Source organism: Cinclus cinclus, chromosome 3 (assembly GCF_963662255.1).
Source record: "Cinclus cinclus chromosome 3, bCinCin1.1, whole genome shotgun sequence".
In the NCBI taxonomy this organism is placed as follows: Eukaryota; Metazoa; Chordata; class Aves; order Passeriformes; family Cinclidae; genus Cinclus; species Cinclus cinclus.
In genome coordinates this window covers 58,708,448-58,721,355 of record NC_085048.1, presented here as the reverse complement: position 1 = coordinate 58,721,355, position 12,908 = coordinate 58,708,448, and the positions used below count along the sequence as shown (strand labels likewise).

The window sequence follows — 12,908 nt, the reverse complement described above, 5'->3', positions numbered from 1 at the left end:
GGGAACCCCTTTCCTGCAGATGCTCCAATGGCTCCTGGCTGCTATCTGGTGACCCAGGCAGGACCTGGCACTGGCTGCAGCTCCAACAGGAACCCCACCCAGGACCACTGCTGCTCCCTGGCACACCCAGTACTGCATAGCCTGTTTCCAAACACTCCATTATCTTAACCAAAAACGCCTGAATACATTTTCACATGGAAACTCTACAGCAGCACAACCTCCAGAAGCCACACTCCTCCTCAAAAGTGCAAGGCGGGAGATCTGATTTGTAGAAGTCTGGTACAGAAATGTAAGCCACATCATCCAATTAAACAGATAATGTATTACAACTTTTTTAAACTTTATTCATTTTACCATCTTCCTTTCTTTAGCCAGCAGTAACCCCACTGTGCATTTACACATTAAGTTGCTGATTTTAGGTGATATGGTCCTCTGAACATGTGGCACATTCTTGATCTTTACCAGAAAAACAACAGCTCTATCCTGTATTTTTCACATTGCTGCAACTGTGAAGCAAAACAAAGTCCACATTTTCCTATTTGGCTGAAAAGCATGCCTTACAAATAAGTCACAGAATAAAACATGACCATGACAGCAGGTATGGAAAAAAATAATGAGCTTTGAGAGTGGCTCAAACATTTTTCTTAAATAAGCAGCAATTAATTTACATTTTTTCTCCTCATGCAAATTGTCACTTTTGTGTCGTTAGGTTTTTTTTTTCCTTTTAGTATATTTTTTCTCAGGTACACATGAGGAAAGTAGGAATGACACTACAACTAAAGGGATAGAGCCACTAAACAGTACCAGTCAACAATTTTTAAAATTAAAAAAACAAAATATTCTTTCATTTGTTAAAACGTTCAAATACAATAATTCTTTCATCAATATTGTTAGAACTTTTACCGAATTACTTTGTCTGAATAGTTAAAAAGAAGACATAGACACTTTGAAGAAATATAAAAGGAAGGACAAACCTCTTTGGAAAAATGAAACAAAAATGGGATGCAGAATATTCTTTTGGTATATAAAAGGAGTGTGTAAAGAGATTTTTGGATCAGGTGTTGGCGAGCCTCACCAAGAATACATGAGAAATAAATCAGCTTGATTTTCAGTGAGTAAACTTCTGTGTAGATGTCATGGAAAGCTTTCTAAGCATAAGGACAGCTAAGGCCAAGCTACTTCAGGAAGGTTACATATACAGACAAATTAGCAAGAAATAGCAGTGTGGGAGGAAAATGACCTCATTATCCCTTACAATGGTGCTAAAAGCCTCCAGTAATTGACTGTGCCAAATTGAAACAAAAAGGGATTGTTGCAAGTATCAGCAGGTTGGATTAATTTTTACATGAAATAGGCAAAAGCAGTATTTTCCACATAAATAATGCACAGTTTAAAAGTAATGGCTTTGAAACCTTTTAATATTGTATTTGCTTTAAAACAGCCCTCTCAGATTTAGACTACATTTTGGGAAAATCTACAGTATGAATTTTCCATACACTCCTCGCAGAAGTGTTTGGAATGAACATCCGCTAGCTGACAGTACAGTTGTGCATTTATACATGAACTGATCTTCATGACAAAGACAGTTTTCTTAGGATATTTTGTTACTTCTTGCCAAATTCTAAGCTACCCACTTCCCGGTGTAATGCTCGCTCTTTACTTTCCACAGTCTAGACAGAAGCAGTGACTCTGTAACTAAGGTTTTCAAATCCTTTCAGTTATAAAACCTTGGTATTAAAATTTCACAACATTTTAAGTAATGAAATGGTTCTGACCAGCACTGTTAATAACTCCAACTGTTTGTCGCAGGAGGCAACACTCAGCAATACAACCAGATTGGCATCTCTGCCCCAGGAGGGCAAATCTTCCTCAAAGTTGCCAAGGTCAGAGGGAGAAAGAAAAAAAATTAAATAAATAAAAGCAGTGGATGAGCGCTGACCCAGATCCCTTTGATGGTGGTAAAAATCCCCACAGTGTTCAGTGATGCCAAGACTTTGTCTAGGGAAATTATTACAGTTTTCTGCTATGGTAACGAGTTTAAAAAAAAAATCAGGCTGTTTATTGCAGAATACCACCTGCTACTGCCTGGCAAAGTACATCCAAACAATCACACAGGGAATATTTTCCTAGCAAATGGGAGTGTTCATTTACAAACCCAGAAGTGCTGTGCTGAAGTGGTATCATTATCCCCAGTCAAAGGCAGGTGGAAAGAGGAGAAGAGAGATGGGTGCATGGACAAGAGAGCTTCTCCAGGCAGAATGATGGCCAATGATGGGACAGGGCTCAGCTCCCCTAAGCACTATTGCTGCATCTTCTCTTATAGGCTGCATAATTAATTCAGCAGGAAAGGATTTCATGGGGTGCATTGTCTGTAAAAACACATGCAGAAAATCAGAAGCTGGTAAAGTACAATATATTGCTTATTTCATAACATTCTGCTTGTGAACTTGGAAGGGGACACTGGGCCAGGCTCACTGGTCCAGTTAGGAGAGCCAGCCTCCAGCACTGACCAACAGCAGCAGAAACAAGACTTGGGGGAAACTGCAGAAATACAGCAGTCATGAACTGGTCTATCAAGGGCTGAAGTCTTTTGTTTTTAACAAAAATACAATAAATAATATTTATTTAGAAAGAAAATAATTTGGTCACACAATCTGAGTTATACAGGCAATCTAACCAGATGATCACAGCGAACATTTCTGGCCTCACTGATATATTAATTTTTAAAATATTGTCATTGTCTCAGGTTTTTTCCCATTAAGTCCAAGTAACTTTGGAAACCCATCCTTCATCTCCTGGGTTTTACTATACATCTTTCTTTACTGATTCTTCAAAAGTCTTGGAAATCAAATATCTTTTTATTTCCAACTTCTGGGAATATTCAAAACTTTGTTCAACACTATGGCTTTTATTCCAACAAATATAAATAGCTTCTTGACTTGCACAAAACCTGAAACCACTTTAATCAATCATCTATATTTAGTCGGGATTAATACTGAGTCTGAGATACTGGGTATACAGCCAATCCTGTGCGATTTGCTAATACTTTGATCTAATTTCACATTATATTAATAAGAAATGAAAAATATTCTGGTGAGGACAAAGGCAACAGTAAAGAAATGACAGCATGCAAAAGCTAGAGAATACGAATTTCAGCTAAAACCTCAACTTGTTCCAAAAGCATTTCAAAAGACAGAAATACATATAGAGTTATCACAAAATAAGACGTAGATGTCCATAAATTTGTTATTTTGTTCCTCCCACAGAAATTCACTCGATTTTCCAGAAGTCTACCACTATATAAAGTACATTTAATAGCATTAGTAGACAGCACTACAGCCTCACTGCATGTGTAACACACTGCTCCATTTTCTATGGAATCATTATGGCACAGATGATTTATGTCTGTGCAACAGAAAGGGCTATTCTGTAGAAATATCACAGGAAATGACACACAGGAAATAAACCAACACAGACATCTTAAAATCGTTTCCTAAGCTCTAGCACAGCAATCTGCTGAGCTCCTGAAACAACCCAGATGCTGCTGACACAAGGAATGAACAAGCACCAAAAAGGCTTCCCTCTTCCCAGTCTTCTGGGTCCCAAGAGGAGGAAAGGATGAACGAGGCAAGAAGGTATTTGCGACCTGGAAATATGCTTTATTGGGTACTGGCTGCTCAGTCCTGCCATGGTTCACCTATGGTGGGTATGGACAATTGAGGGGAGGTCTGCAATGGCTGTGTAAACAAGAAAACTGAAGATTAATACATGGCGAAGGTTTAAATAATAGCTGGGAAAAAGAAGGTCACCTGGAGGCAAAGTTGCAGTAAGCCTCATGCCAAAGTTTTCTCTTCTTCCTCCCTCATGATAGAAGGCTTATAAGAAATATGAAAACAAACTTTAGCGGGTCCTGCACTGATAGGACAAGGGCTATTAGTTTTAACCTAAAGGACAGATTCAGACTAGATGTAAGAAAGAAATTTCCTATGATGAGGGTGGTGAAACACTGGGTTGCCCAGAGAGGTGGTAGATGCCTCATCCCTGGCAACATGCACATCCAGGCTTGGACAGAGCTCTGAGCAACTTGATCTAGTTGAGGATGTCCCTCCTCATTGCAGAGGGGTGTTGCTAGTTTTTTTTTCCTTTTAGTATATTTTTTTTCAGGTACACATGAGGAAAGTAGGAATGACACTACTAAGAGTGATCTCTAAAGGTCTCTTTCAACCCAAACATTTCCATCATTCTGTGATTCTATGAACTAACCCTAGCACAATTCACATTACATCCTGCTAGCATGTGTTATTCTACTAAGGCTCAAAAGCATCTGGTTCCCTTCCCACAAGCTCCAACTGTGTCAAGTAATGGATAGAGTAAAAATTCAGTTTCTGTCCTCAACAGCACTTATTAATTCAGGTTACAGCAAGATATCAACAGATGCAAATAAATAATTGTGCTTCAGTCAGGTTTGCCAATGTGCAACAGAAGACCACATCCTGGAAACCAGATGAACTCAATAACATTTTAACATGAATTTTATTAAGGAATGCTAGGACATACCTCATGAGGGTTTAACTGAACACACAGTATATCAAACTGCTTTCCATCCAAGTAAATTTTACCAGTTAAAAATATCCAGAAAATGAAGAAATATCTTAGCACATAATTTCATTATTATTCTAATAGTGTTCTATTATTCCCACTCACCCTTCATGATACAGCCTTTTAATGGAAAATAATATACAAAAGTCACATATGCAGATCTCTATACCGTATAGTAAAAAATATATCTGATATTGGTGTCATAGGCTAAGAATCTATGAGGCATCCCTAGACTATTATTTTCTGTGGAAAATAGCGCAGAACTATTCTATACTAATTTGAACACACAGGGGTCTACACAAGCAGATTACACTGACATAAATGGAATTATTTATTGTAAATGTTTTCCTTATCCTCTAAAGGAATTAGCAGAGCTGTTTCAAGACTGCAATCAGGAGAACATCCATGTGATTCCATAATACCTTTTTTTTCAGACAGATGTTTTCCTCAAAAGTTTTCATTATTCATAAATAACATCTGTTTTCCTGTTTTATGACTGTATAACTAAATTCAAGATACTGTTAATTTTTCTCTTAAGTTAGCTAGTTTGCCAGTAAAAACACCCTTTCCTGTACACCAAAAAAAAGAAAAAATAACAAAAAAGGAAGTTAGTAAGTTTTGAGAAGTCAGTACAAAATTTGCTGTAATTACATGAAACTTCCCATTGCAAAAAAAAAAAAAATCCATTATTTTCTTAAGGTTACTGAAGAAAAATACCTAATACTTGATTTGCTTACATATCAAGGAATTGTAAAATACACAGATGCTTTATCAATGCTCAAACTACCTTAAAACACAATGGGTAAAATCTTGGTCCCATGAAAACTGAAGCCAAACTCCCTGCTAACATCAACAGAATTTCATCCATTTTGCCAACTCAGAAAGCAGAAAAGGCTTTGAGATAGAAAACTAAAACAATACATAAGATTCCTTTAACCACTACTTCTGATGACTTCGGCCATGCAATTTCTGCCCCCGCCCCCGCTACGACAACAAGCTGAAGGTTCAGCGCCTGAGTAGTTGATTTATCAGTCCCTGTGACAAAGCTTGGAACATTGCCCTTCCCACTGTTTCATGCCCAGCAAAAGACAGCACAGCAGCTCTTGCACCAGCTGCATTTTAATAGTGCAGGAAAAGATCCACAGCATTAAAATTCAGTTTTTCAGTGACTCAGTCAAGAACACTGCACTTCCTAAAGCTGGGTTGGGCTTGTTGGGATTTTTTTTTTTTTTTTTTTGGTTGGTGGGGTATTTTTAAGGTTTGAGGTAAGTTCCTCAGTGATCAGTGTGCAAGGGATCTTACAGGAGAGTGGGTGGCACCATTTGGCTCTGGTCCCGCATCAAAGGGTGTTTTGCAACTACATTGTCACCTCTTCAGATATGCTGCAGAGACTTCAAAGGAGCAGCACTTCTAGAAATCAAATGGTTCGATATGTCCAACAGGAGAAACATACCTAAAGGCTAAATACATTTCATGACATACTGGACTCCAGTGACAACTGTTATTTATACACAAATACTACCCACTCTGGGCAACCTAAGCAGTAGCTGTGTCTGTCTATGAAGAGCAGAGCTTTCACACAAGCTTCAATGAATAAGTTGAGGCAACATCTACTGTCCCAGCCACCTGAAAACCAACTTCTGCAACACTGAAGTAATATCTACCAGATTAGCATCACTACAGAGAATTGCAGTTAACTTCAGTACTAGTAAATTATTATGCACTGTATTTTCCTTTCTGAAAAATAAGAGGTATTTTAAATTAGGTTTATAAAAACTTTGAATTTGGCACACCTGTCCTATTCAATTCAATAAGTATTTTTTTCCATGCCAGCAACAGGCAGACAGAACACTAATTAAATTTCAGTTCACACAAATGCATGCAACGTTTCCACTGGACTAAACACCAAGTTTGCTTGCAATAGCAAATACAAAAAGGCAATGTTTTCTTAAATGTTATCCTTTAGAGCAATGAAATCCCCTGTAATTTTTTTTTAATACAGTCCCCAATGCTCTTAAAAGACATCTAAGCTTTGCAAGACAAGAACATGCTAAGAAGAAATACTGACTCAGTTTTGAAGGGAAGATTCTTGATATCCATTACCCATGATTTTCTTTTCTGAATCTCCAATTTCCAAGATCATTTTGCTATCCTATTTAATATTATCCTGTATTACACAGTCAATGATTTTAAAACGTCATTCTCCAACATGAAAGTATAACACGGTTTTCAAGAGACTACCCTATATGCAAATTCAGCTGATGATTGCAGGGAATGTTTGATGTTCATCATTTTAAGAGAAAAAAGAGACTTCTCTGACATATCAAGGTAGAAGACAATATACCAGTAGATCACACTGTAAATTTCACAGGACACAGGAATGGTGGAGCACAAATGAGAGTCCATCCTCAACCACAGATGTACATCTCTGAGCAGACAAAGCAGCAGCCATGAGAACACCGAGCAAGGATGCCTATGAGTGCCCCAAGGATGCTCCAAGAGTGTTGATGACAGTGCTAAGGCTCAGGTGGGAGAACAACCATCTAGAACAACTACCAGATTAACAGTGGCCTCAGTAAAATGCCTCTCAGAGAAATACAAACACAAATACTCTTTTCTGCTCCCGTGCTCACACATAGAGCACCACTGTTTCTACTGAAGGCCTGGCCATACAGACCAGGAGAAACCTGGGGTAATACTCTCTGTGTATCAGCTGCACTACCAGCACACACCTTGCCCCTGTCAGCAGGGCAGGATGGGCTCTCCGGAATGATGGATGAGCTACATCTCACTGGCTGCAGAGTGAGAGCAGACACACTGCTCATTATCCCAGGGGGGTCAGCACTCTTTGTGATCCCCAGGGAAGTAGTGTTCCCCCTCCCATGGTACCAGGGTCCATGGACCACGGTCCCAACAGCTCCACAGGGTAAAGGTGACACTTTGATCCTTTCATCCCAGCGCTGTGTCAGCAGTGCCGGCTCACAGAGGTGTCAAACTGGATACACATAGCAGGGAGAGCTGTCCTGTGGATGGAGGTTTGCACCCTCAAACTTTGTCAGGCATGCCTAACTTCTTAGTGTCATCTTTAGCAAGACTGGTGATCCTTGCAGACGGTGTGGATCAGCTGTGGATGTGCATGGACATGTGTAGGCCATGCTGCACAAGGCTGTGACAGAGAACACCAAGGAAACAGGGAAAGCAATGTACAGCTAGGAAATAAGGATAGGGAGTAACTACAGATAATATTACTGTTTCCAAAGCTATCTATCTTACCTTGAAGCCTTCAGGTCCTTACATATTTCTTACGGGATAATACTGCAAAAACTGCAAACATCAGATTGACTTTCTTATGAAATCAGTTTCTTAAGAAGTTACTGAGTTTATCCACTGTTGTTTATCAATAAAAAATGGTTTCCTGGATACAGAGCTTAACAGCAGGCCACAAGACTTCCATTGGTACGCCAATGTTTTCTTGCTTCCTTGGACTGTTTTGAACATTTCCTCTTGTATACTACACATGAACAGGCACAGGGGCTTGCCCAAATAGCCACAAAGTTTCTTTCTACAATGTCCCTACTTCATTTTTGTATGAAGGCTGAATGCACACTGCTGGTACCAACATCGTATGATTTAAGATTACTCCATTCCATAGTATTCATCAAGACACTGGTGGGTCTTCTCACATTTGATTTGCTTCTTGATCATCCTATCACAAACTTGGTGGGGTTTCTTTCCTCCTCAGTCTACAAACTTGTTTGGCATTTTCTCTTTCAATCAACCAGGAGTAACACTTTCACTTTCAAAGAGGTAAATAATCAGGCCTTATTTTTAATTACATTAACCTGGGAACAATTTGTTGCAAAAGTCTACAGATGGAGTGCTGCCCCTTTCCAGGCATTCTCTAGGCTGGTAAATCAGTGCAAGGTCTTGGCAGGCTATCAATGCCTTCTTCATGAGATTCAGTTTTAATCCAGCACTACCTCTCAAATATACTTTTCTGGAATACTTTAAGAAGTCCAAGGAGTTGCTAACACTAACAGAGCCTGCACAACTCTGCCTGTATTGGTGTCTGCTCTAACAAAATTCAGCTACAAAAATGAAGGAATAATCAAACTTGTTACTGCAATCCATAGAGCAATTTCAGGTTGAAAAGCTGAACAGATGGCATTTGTGAGCTTTATTCAATATCTTGGCCTTTTTAATTAGATTCCTGTTTGTGTCAGTCTGCTAGTTTACAGCAGGAGACCCCAGATTTCAAAGTAACCTTAGGAATCCCATTACTCTGTCTGATAGAAACCACTATGCCAGGAAACTGCTGCAGGCACAGCTCCTGCTGCTTCCACCACAGGAACTCATCAGCAGGTAATTAAAAGAACCAAATTAAAGGGATAGTCCAAAAATCCAGCTACGCCTTAGCCAAAATGCTAATTAGAGCTTTAATGCACCACACTGCTTTATAATTTTAGGATGCTTTTGGTATGATTATCATTAGGAATCTGTATGCCATAATTTTCTCCTTCATGCCTTCACATGGTTTGCAAATTCACCTTTTGCCCCTGACAAGCTCACCCTGGGTTTTCACTGCCTTTTGGAAAGCTGCATGTGGGCACAAAGAAACAAAATGAAACGAAACATACTGAATGCTAAAAGGCTTAAGAATTTGCAAGGGAATAAACAGTGCATCCCTCCCAAAGTGCTGAAACATGGCAAAAAGCACCAGCAGACTCCAGTGGGAGTGTGTAGGAACAAATGCCCCAACAGACAGTAGCATCATTACATTTTAGAATCAGGTTCAATGTTTTCTTTTATCAACTCAGGTCAAACAAAACTAATCAAACACACAAAAAATACCCCAAAAACCCCACAAGACCCCAACAGATTGACTAATCCAACAAATTAGGACTTTTATGAGTGCTGCAGTGTGTAAAAGCTCAGTGACACTTTTAACCCTTGGCAATAAAGAATGGCACAACACACTGGAATAGTAAGTCTAATTGTATCAATCAATGCTACAATTTCAGAACTGTCCTTTAATTAAAATCAGTTGGAAGTCGACTATTTTTGAGTTATTTCTTTGTATTACTTTACCTTTTTGAGGAGGGAAACTCCAGAATTCATAAGACCTTCTAGACCTTTTGTAATCATGCTCAGCACAACACTGACCACACCTCCAAATCCATTTTCATTTTATAAAATATCCTGAATGCATAAGCTAGTATTAAAAATAGCCTGTTTAGAAAAGAATGGGCCAAATAATCTGCTAGCCAAACAACATATGCAGAGTTTGTGTATATTTACTTTTGTGGCATCAGTGCCCTAAGTCCCTTGCATGCGGCAAAACTCTAAGTTGTTACAAAATGTAATAATGCTCTATTATGTACTGATTTTAAAAGAGATGAGTGGATTATAAAGTAAACTGAGTACCCAGGTAATAATTTTTAAGTGTTTGATTACAACATAACAATCAGGTCTAAGAATCACTTGCCTGTTATGTGTCCATCGGGGTAAAAAACCCTGTAACTCTGCAACTGATTCCCCTTGTTTATTCAGCACAATTTTGCCCCAAAGCATTTTGTCAGGAAAGAAAAACAATTCTGTCCTAGCATGGAATGAGACCGAGTCCCTCTAAAACTGCATCCCTTGCCAGTGGATGTGATTGCATTGGACAAACTCCTGGGGAATCAGAATGAACAGGATGTGTTGAGGTCAAATCATCTTTTCTTCCCTGTGATGTGCAAACTGTCTATAGGCCTAAACTTCCTAAAAGGTGGCTTTGTCACCGTTGCACAGTGGATTCCTGCTACAAAGTCCAAACAAGTCTGGATTTTGTGATAACTAATAGCATACATGGTGTAGTAGATAGCATGGTATTGACAACAATGTGAAGCTTCTTCTGTTAGCAACAGCAAACAATGCTGAAGCAATTAAAAATAATGAAAAGTTAAATAAATGCTCTCATCACCTCTTTAAAAAACATCATTATTAAGTCTCTTAAAATCTCTAAACCAACCTTTATTTCCAATGACAAAACTGAACAGGATGGAGGAAACTTGTCCTATCATAAGCTAAGTTGCACCAGGTCTTTCAAACCCTCAACCAAAGCACCTTTCTCTCTCTCTCATGCCATTCACAACATTTCTAACTACAGCAGACAGACATCTGATGATCTCTGGAATTAAACTGCAATGCCACTCTGTCCCTTAGGTGAGACATCAGGAGTAGGGCTCTCTTTGCTGATAATTTTCTGTCTAATTCTGGAACAACGCACTCTACACCAGAAACTGCTAATCCATTCCCTCTCCTTTGATAAATTTACCACATCACAACACTCTTGTGAGCTTAACAGAAAAAAGCCTAAACCCCTCCCTTTCCCTGCTAAGTATAGAAAACTGCATCTCTGCTGTTTACAGATTTGGAGGCTTGTCTGGAATGAAGTTTTGTAATTACAACCTATTTTGAAGTCATGAGTGTTAAAATTTGGATTAATCCCTTGAAAAAAATAGTTCACATTTTCCCCTGTGCTGATGTTCTCTATTGGTTGATTCTAAAGCCTCAAAAACTTGCCAACAATACAAAACATTAAAACCCAGGGACTAAAACAAATTTTAACCTGGTTCTATCTGGCTCTTGGCTTATAATGTTTCATAATGCAATTTACCCACTAAGAAACAAACCAACAAAATAAAAACAAACAAACCTTGCACAATTTATTTGCTCTCTAAATGTCTTCTTTCTCTCTGCATCATGAGTGAAGACACAGAAAGGGGGTGAGGTGTCCTTGTGGCTTCACGAGCTGAAGAACTTCTTGCTGGAAGTCCCTATTTTCGTAGCACTGGCAATCTGAAAAACAAAAATTGTTTTGTTAACACTTGTATCCCTAGATACAGAAAACAGAAATAAGGTTTGTTGTGAACCACTGCCAACTACATCATTAGCCTCTCCTATGAAAAAGCCAACAGCTCTCATGCAAAAAAAAAAAAAAAAAAAAAAAAAAAAACAGCTAGAAACATCTCCACTCAATTCATAACTCACTCACACATTCTGCATTTACTGCTCACAGCTGAAAAACTTCTTTTGCATGTACAAATGCAAAACAGAAACCAGTAAAATAACACGTTACAACCATGCGCTTCAAGCAGAGCTGTTGTTAAGCTGTCCATGTTTCCATCTAGGAAACACTCAACCAGGAAAGGTGGCTCAAAACAGGCCGGTACCATCACAGTCCCTTTTCTACAATGGTGGTGCTACCCACAAACTGTGCCTGTCCCACAACAGGATTGCCTGTTTCCATACGTTCATATTTAAAGCTTCTATCAAACCCCAGCCAGGACCTCTGCAAAATATCAGCACATCAGGTACAAAAATCTCCCATGGAAGTTCTCTTGCACCAACCAAGCCAGGCTCTGAAGAGCCAGCCACTGCTTTTGAGGAGACTGATGTGGAGCAACCAGCTGATTTTTGCCCACATCACCTGAAAATGCTAAGACAGACAGCAACCACCTTCAGTGTTTGTGCATTGAACAAGTAGAGCAACTAACTGAGCTCCCAAAAGCTGGCAAGGAGAACTTCATGCTCTGCAAAGTCTGTCATTTTCATTCTGCAAAGTGTCAGACTGTATTATAATATTTTCTCTGATGTTCAAATTGGCACAGCCAATTTTAAACAGCTTCTTCACAGCACAAAGCACCTTGTCATAAAAATATCCTGATATCTACAATGGTTAAGCTTACATATAACATAATTAAAACTAACACAAGAATTTTATCATACCCATGCTTCCAAAGGCAGTGGAGTTAGAGCAAAGTCCTAAACTGCCTTCGCTGAAAATAAAGGCTGTTCTATTAAAACAAAATGCAAACAAAATGGCAAATAATACAAGCTGCAAAACCACCATACAAAATGGACGAATTAACAGCGGGCCGGCAAAGTAAAAAGCAGTATCAGGCTGCAAGTTACACCCAAGAGGAAATGTGAGTAATAAAATGTAACTAATAAAATGCAACTAATGATTCTTAGTTGTTACACAAAAAAACTACTTGTTAAGTTCCAATACACAGACCTGCTTTGCTGGCGGGGAAAGGTGTATCTACCTACACAGAACACTGAGAGCTCAGAGCACCAAAGCTCGCCCAGCCATGGCTGTAAGAGACACAGAGATAAAAGCCACAGGATAAGGCTGCGAGTGCCATGATCATGGCATTCAGAAAACACTGCCATGATCCATGTGTCACAGATACCATCTTTCCCAAAGCTCACAGCACTTGTACAGAGTCCGACCTTTATTTTTTGTCATGCTTCCTTTTCCTACA

The 12,908-nt window shown here is 39.1% G+C and overlaps 1 protein-coding gene across 1 annotated transcript in view; it reads right to left on the bottom strand.

The window, feature by feature from the left end:
- Positions 1 to 11,930, bottom strand: part of TIAM2 (TIAM Rac1 associated GEF 2) — a 135,949-nt gene extending 124,019 nt beyond the window's left edge. Inside the window, exon 1 of the mRNA XM_062490049.1 lies at positions 11,297 to 11,930. The gene's annotated coding sequence lies outside the window, so the exon portion shown is untranslated. The remainder of the gene's footprint in view (positions 1 to 11,296) is intronic.
- Positions 11,931 to 12,908: the final 978 nt, after the last annotated feature.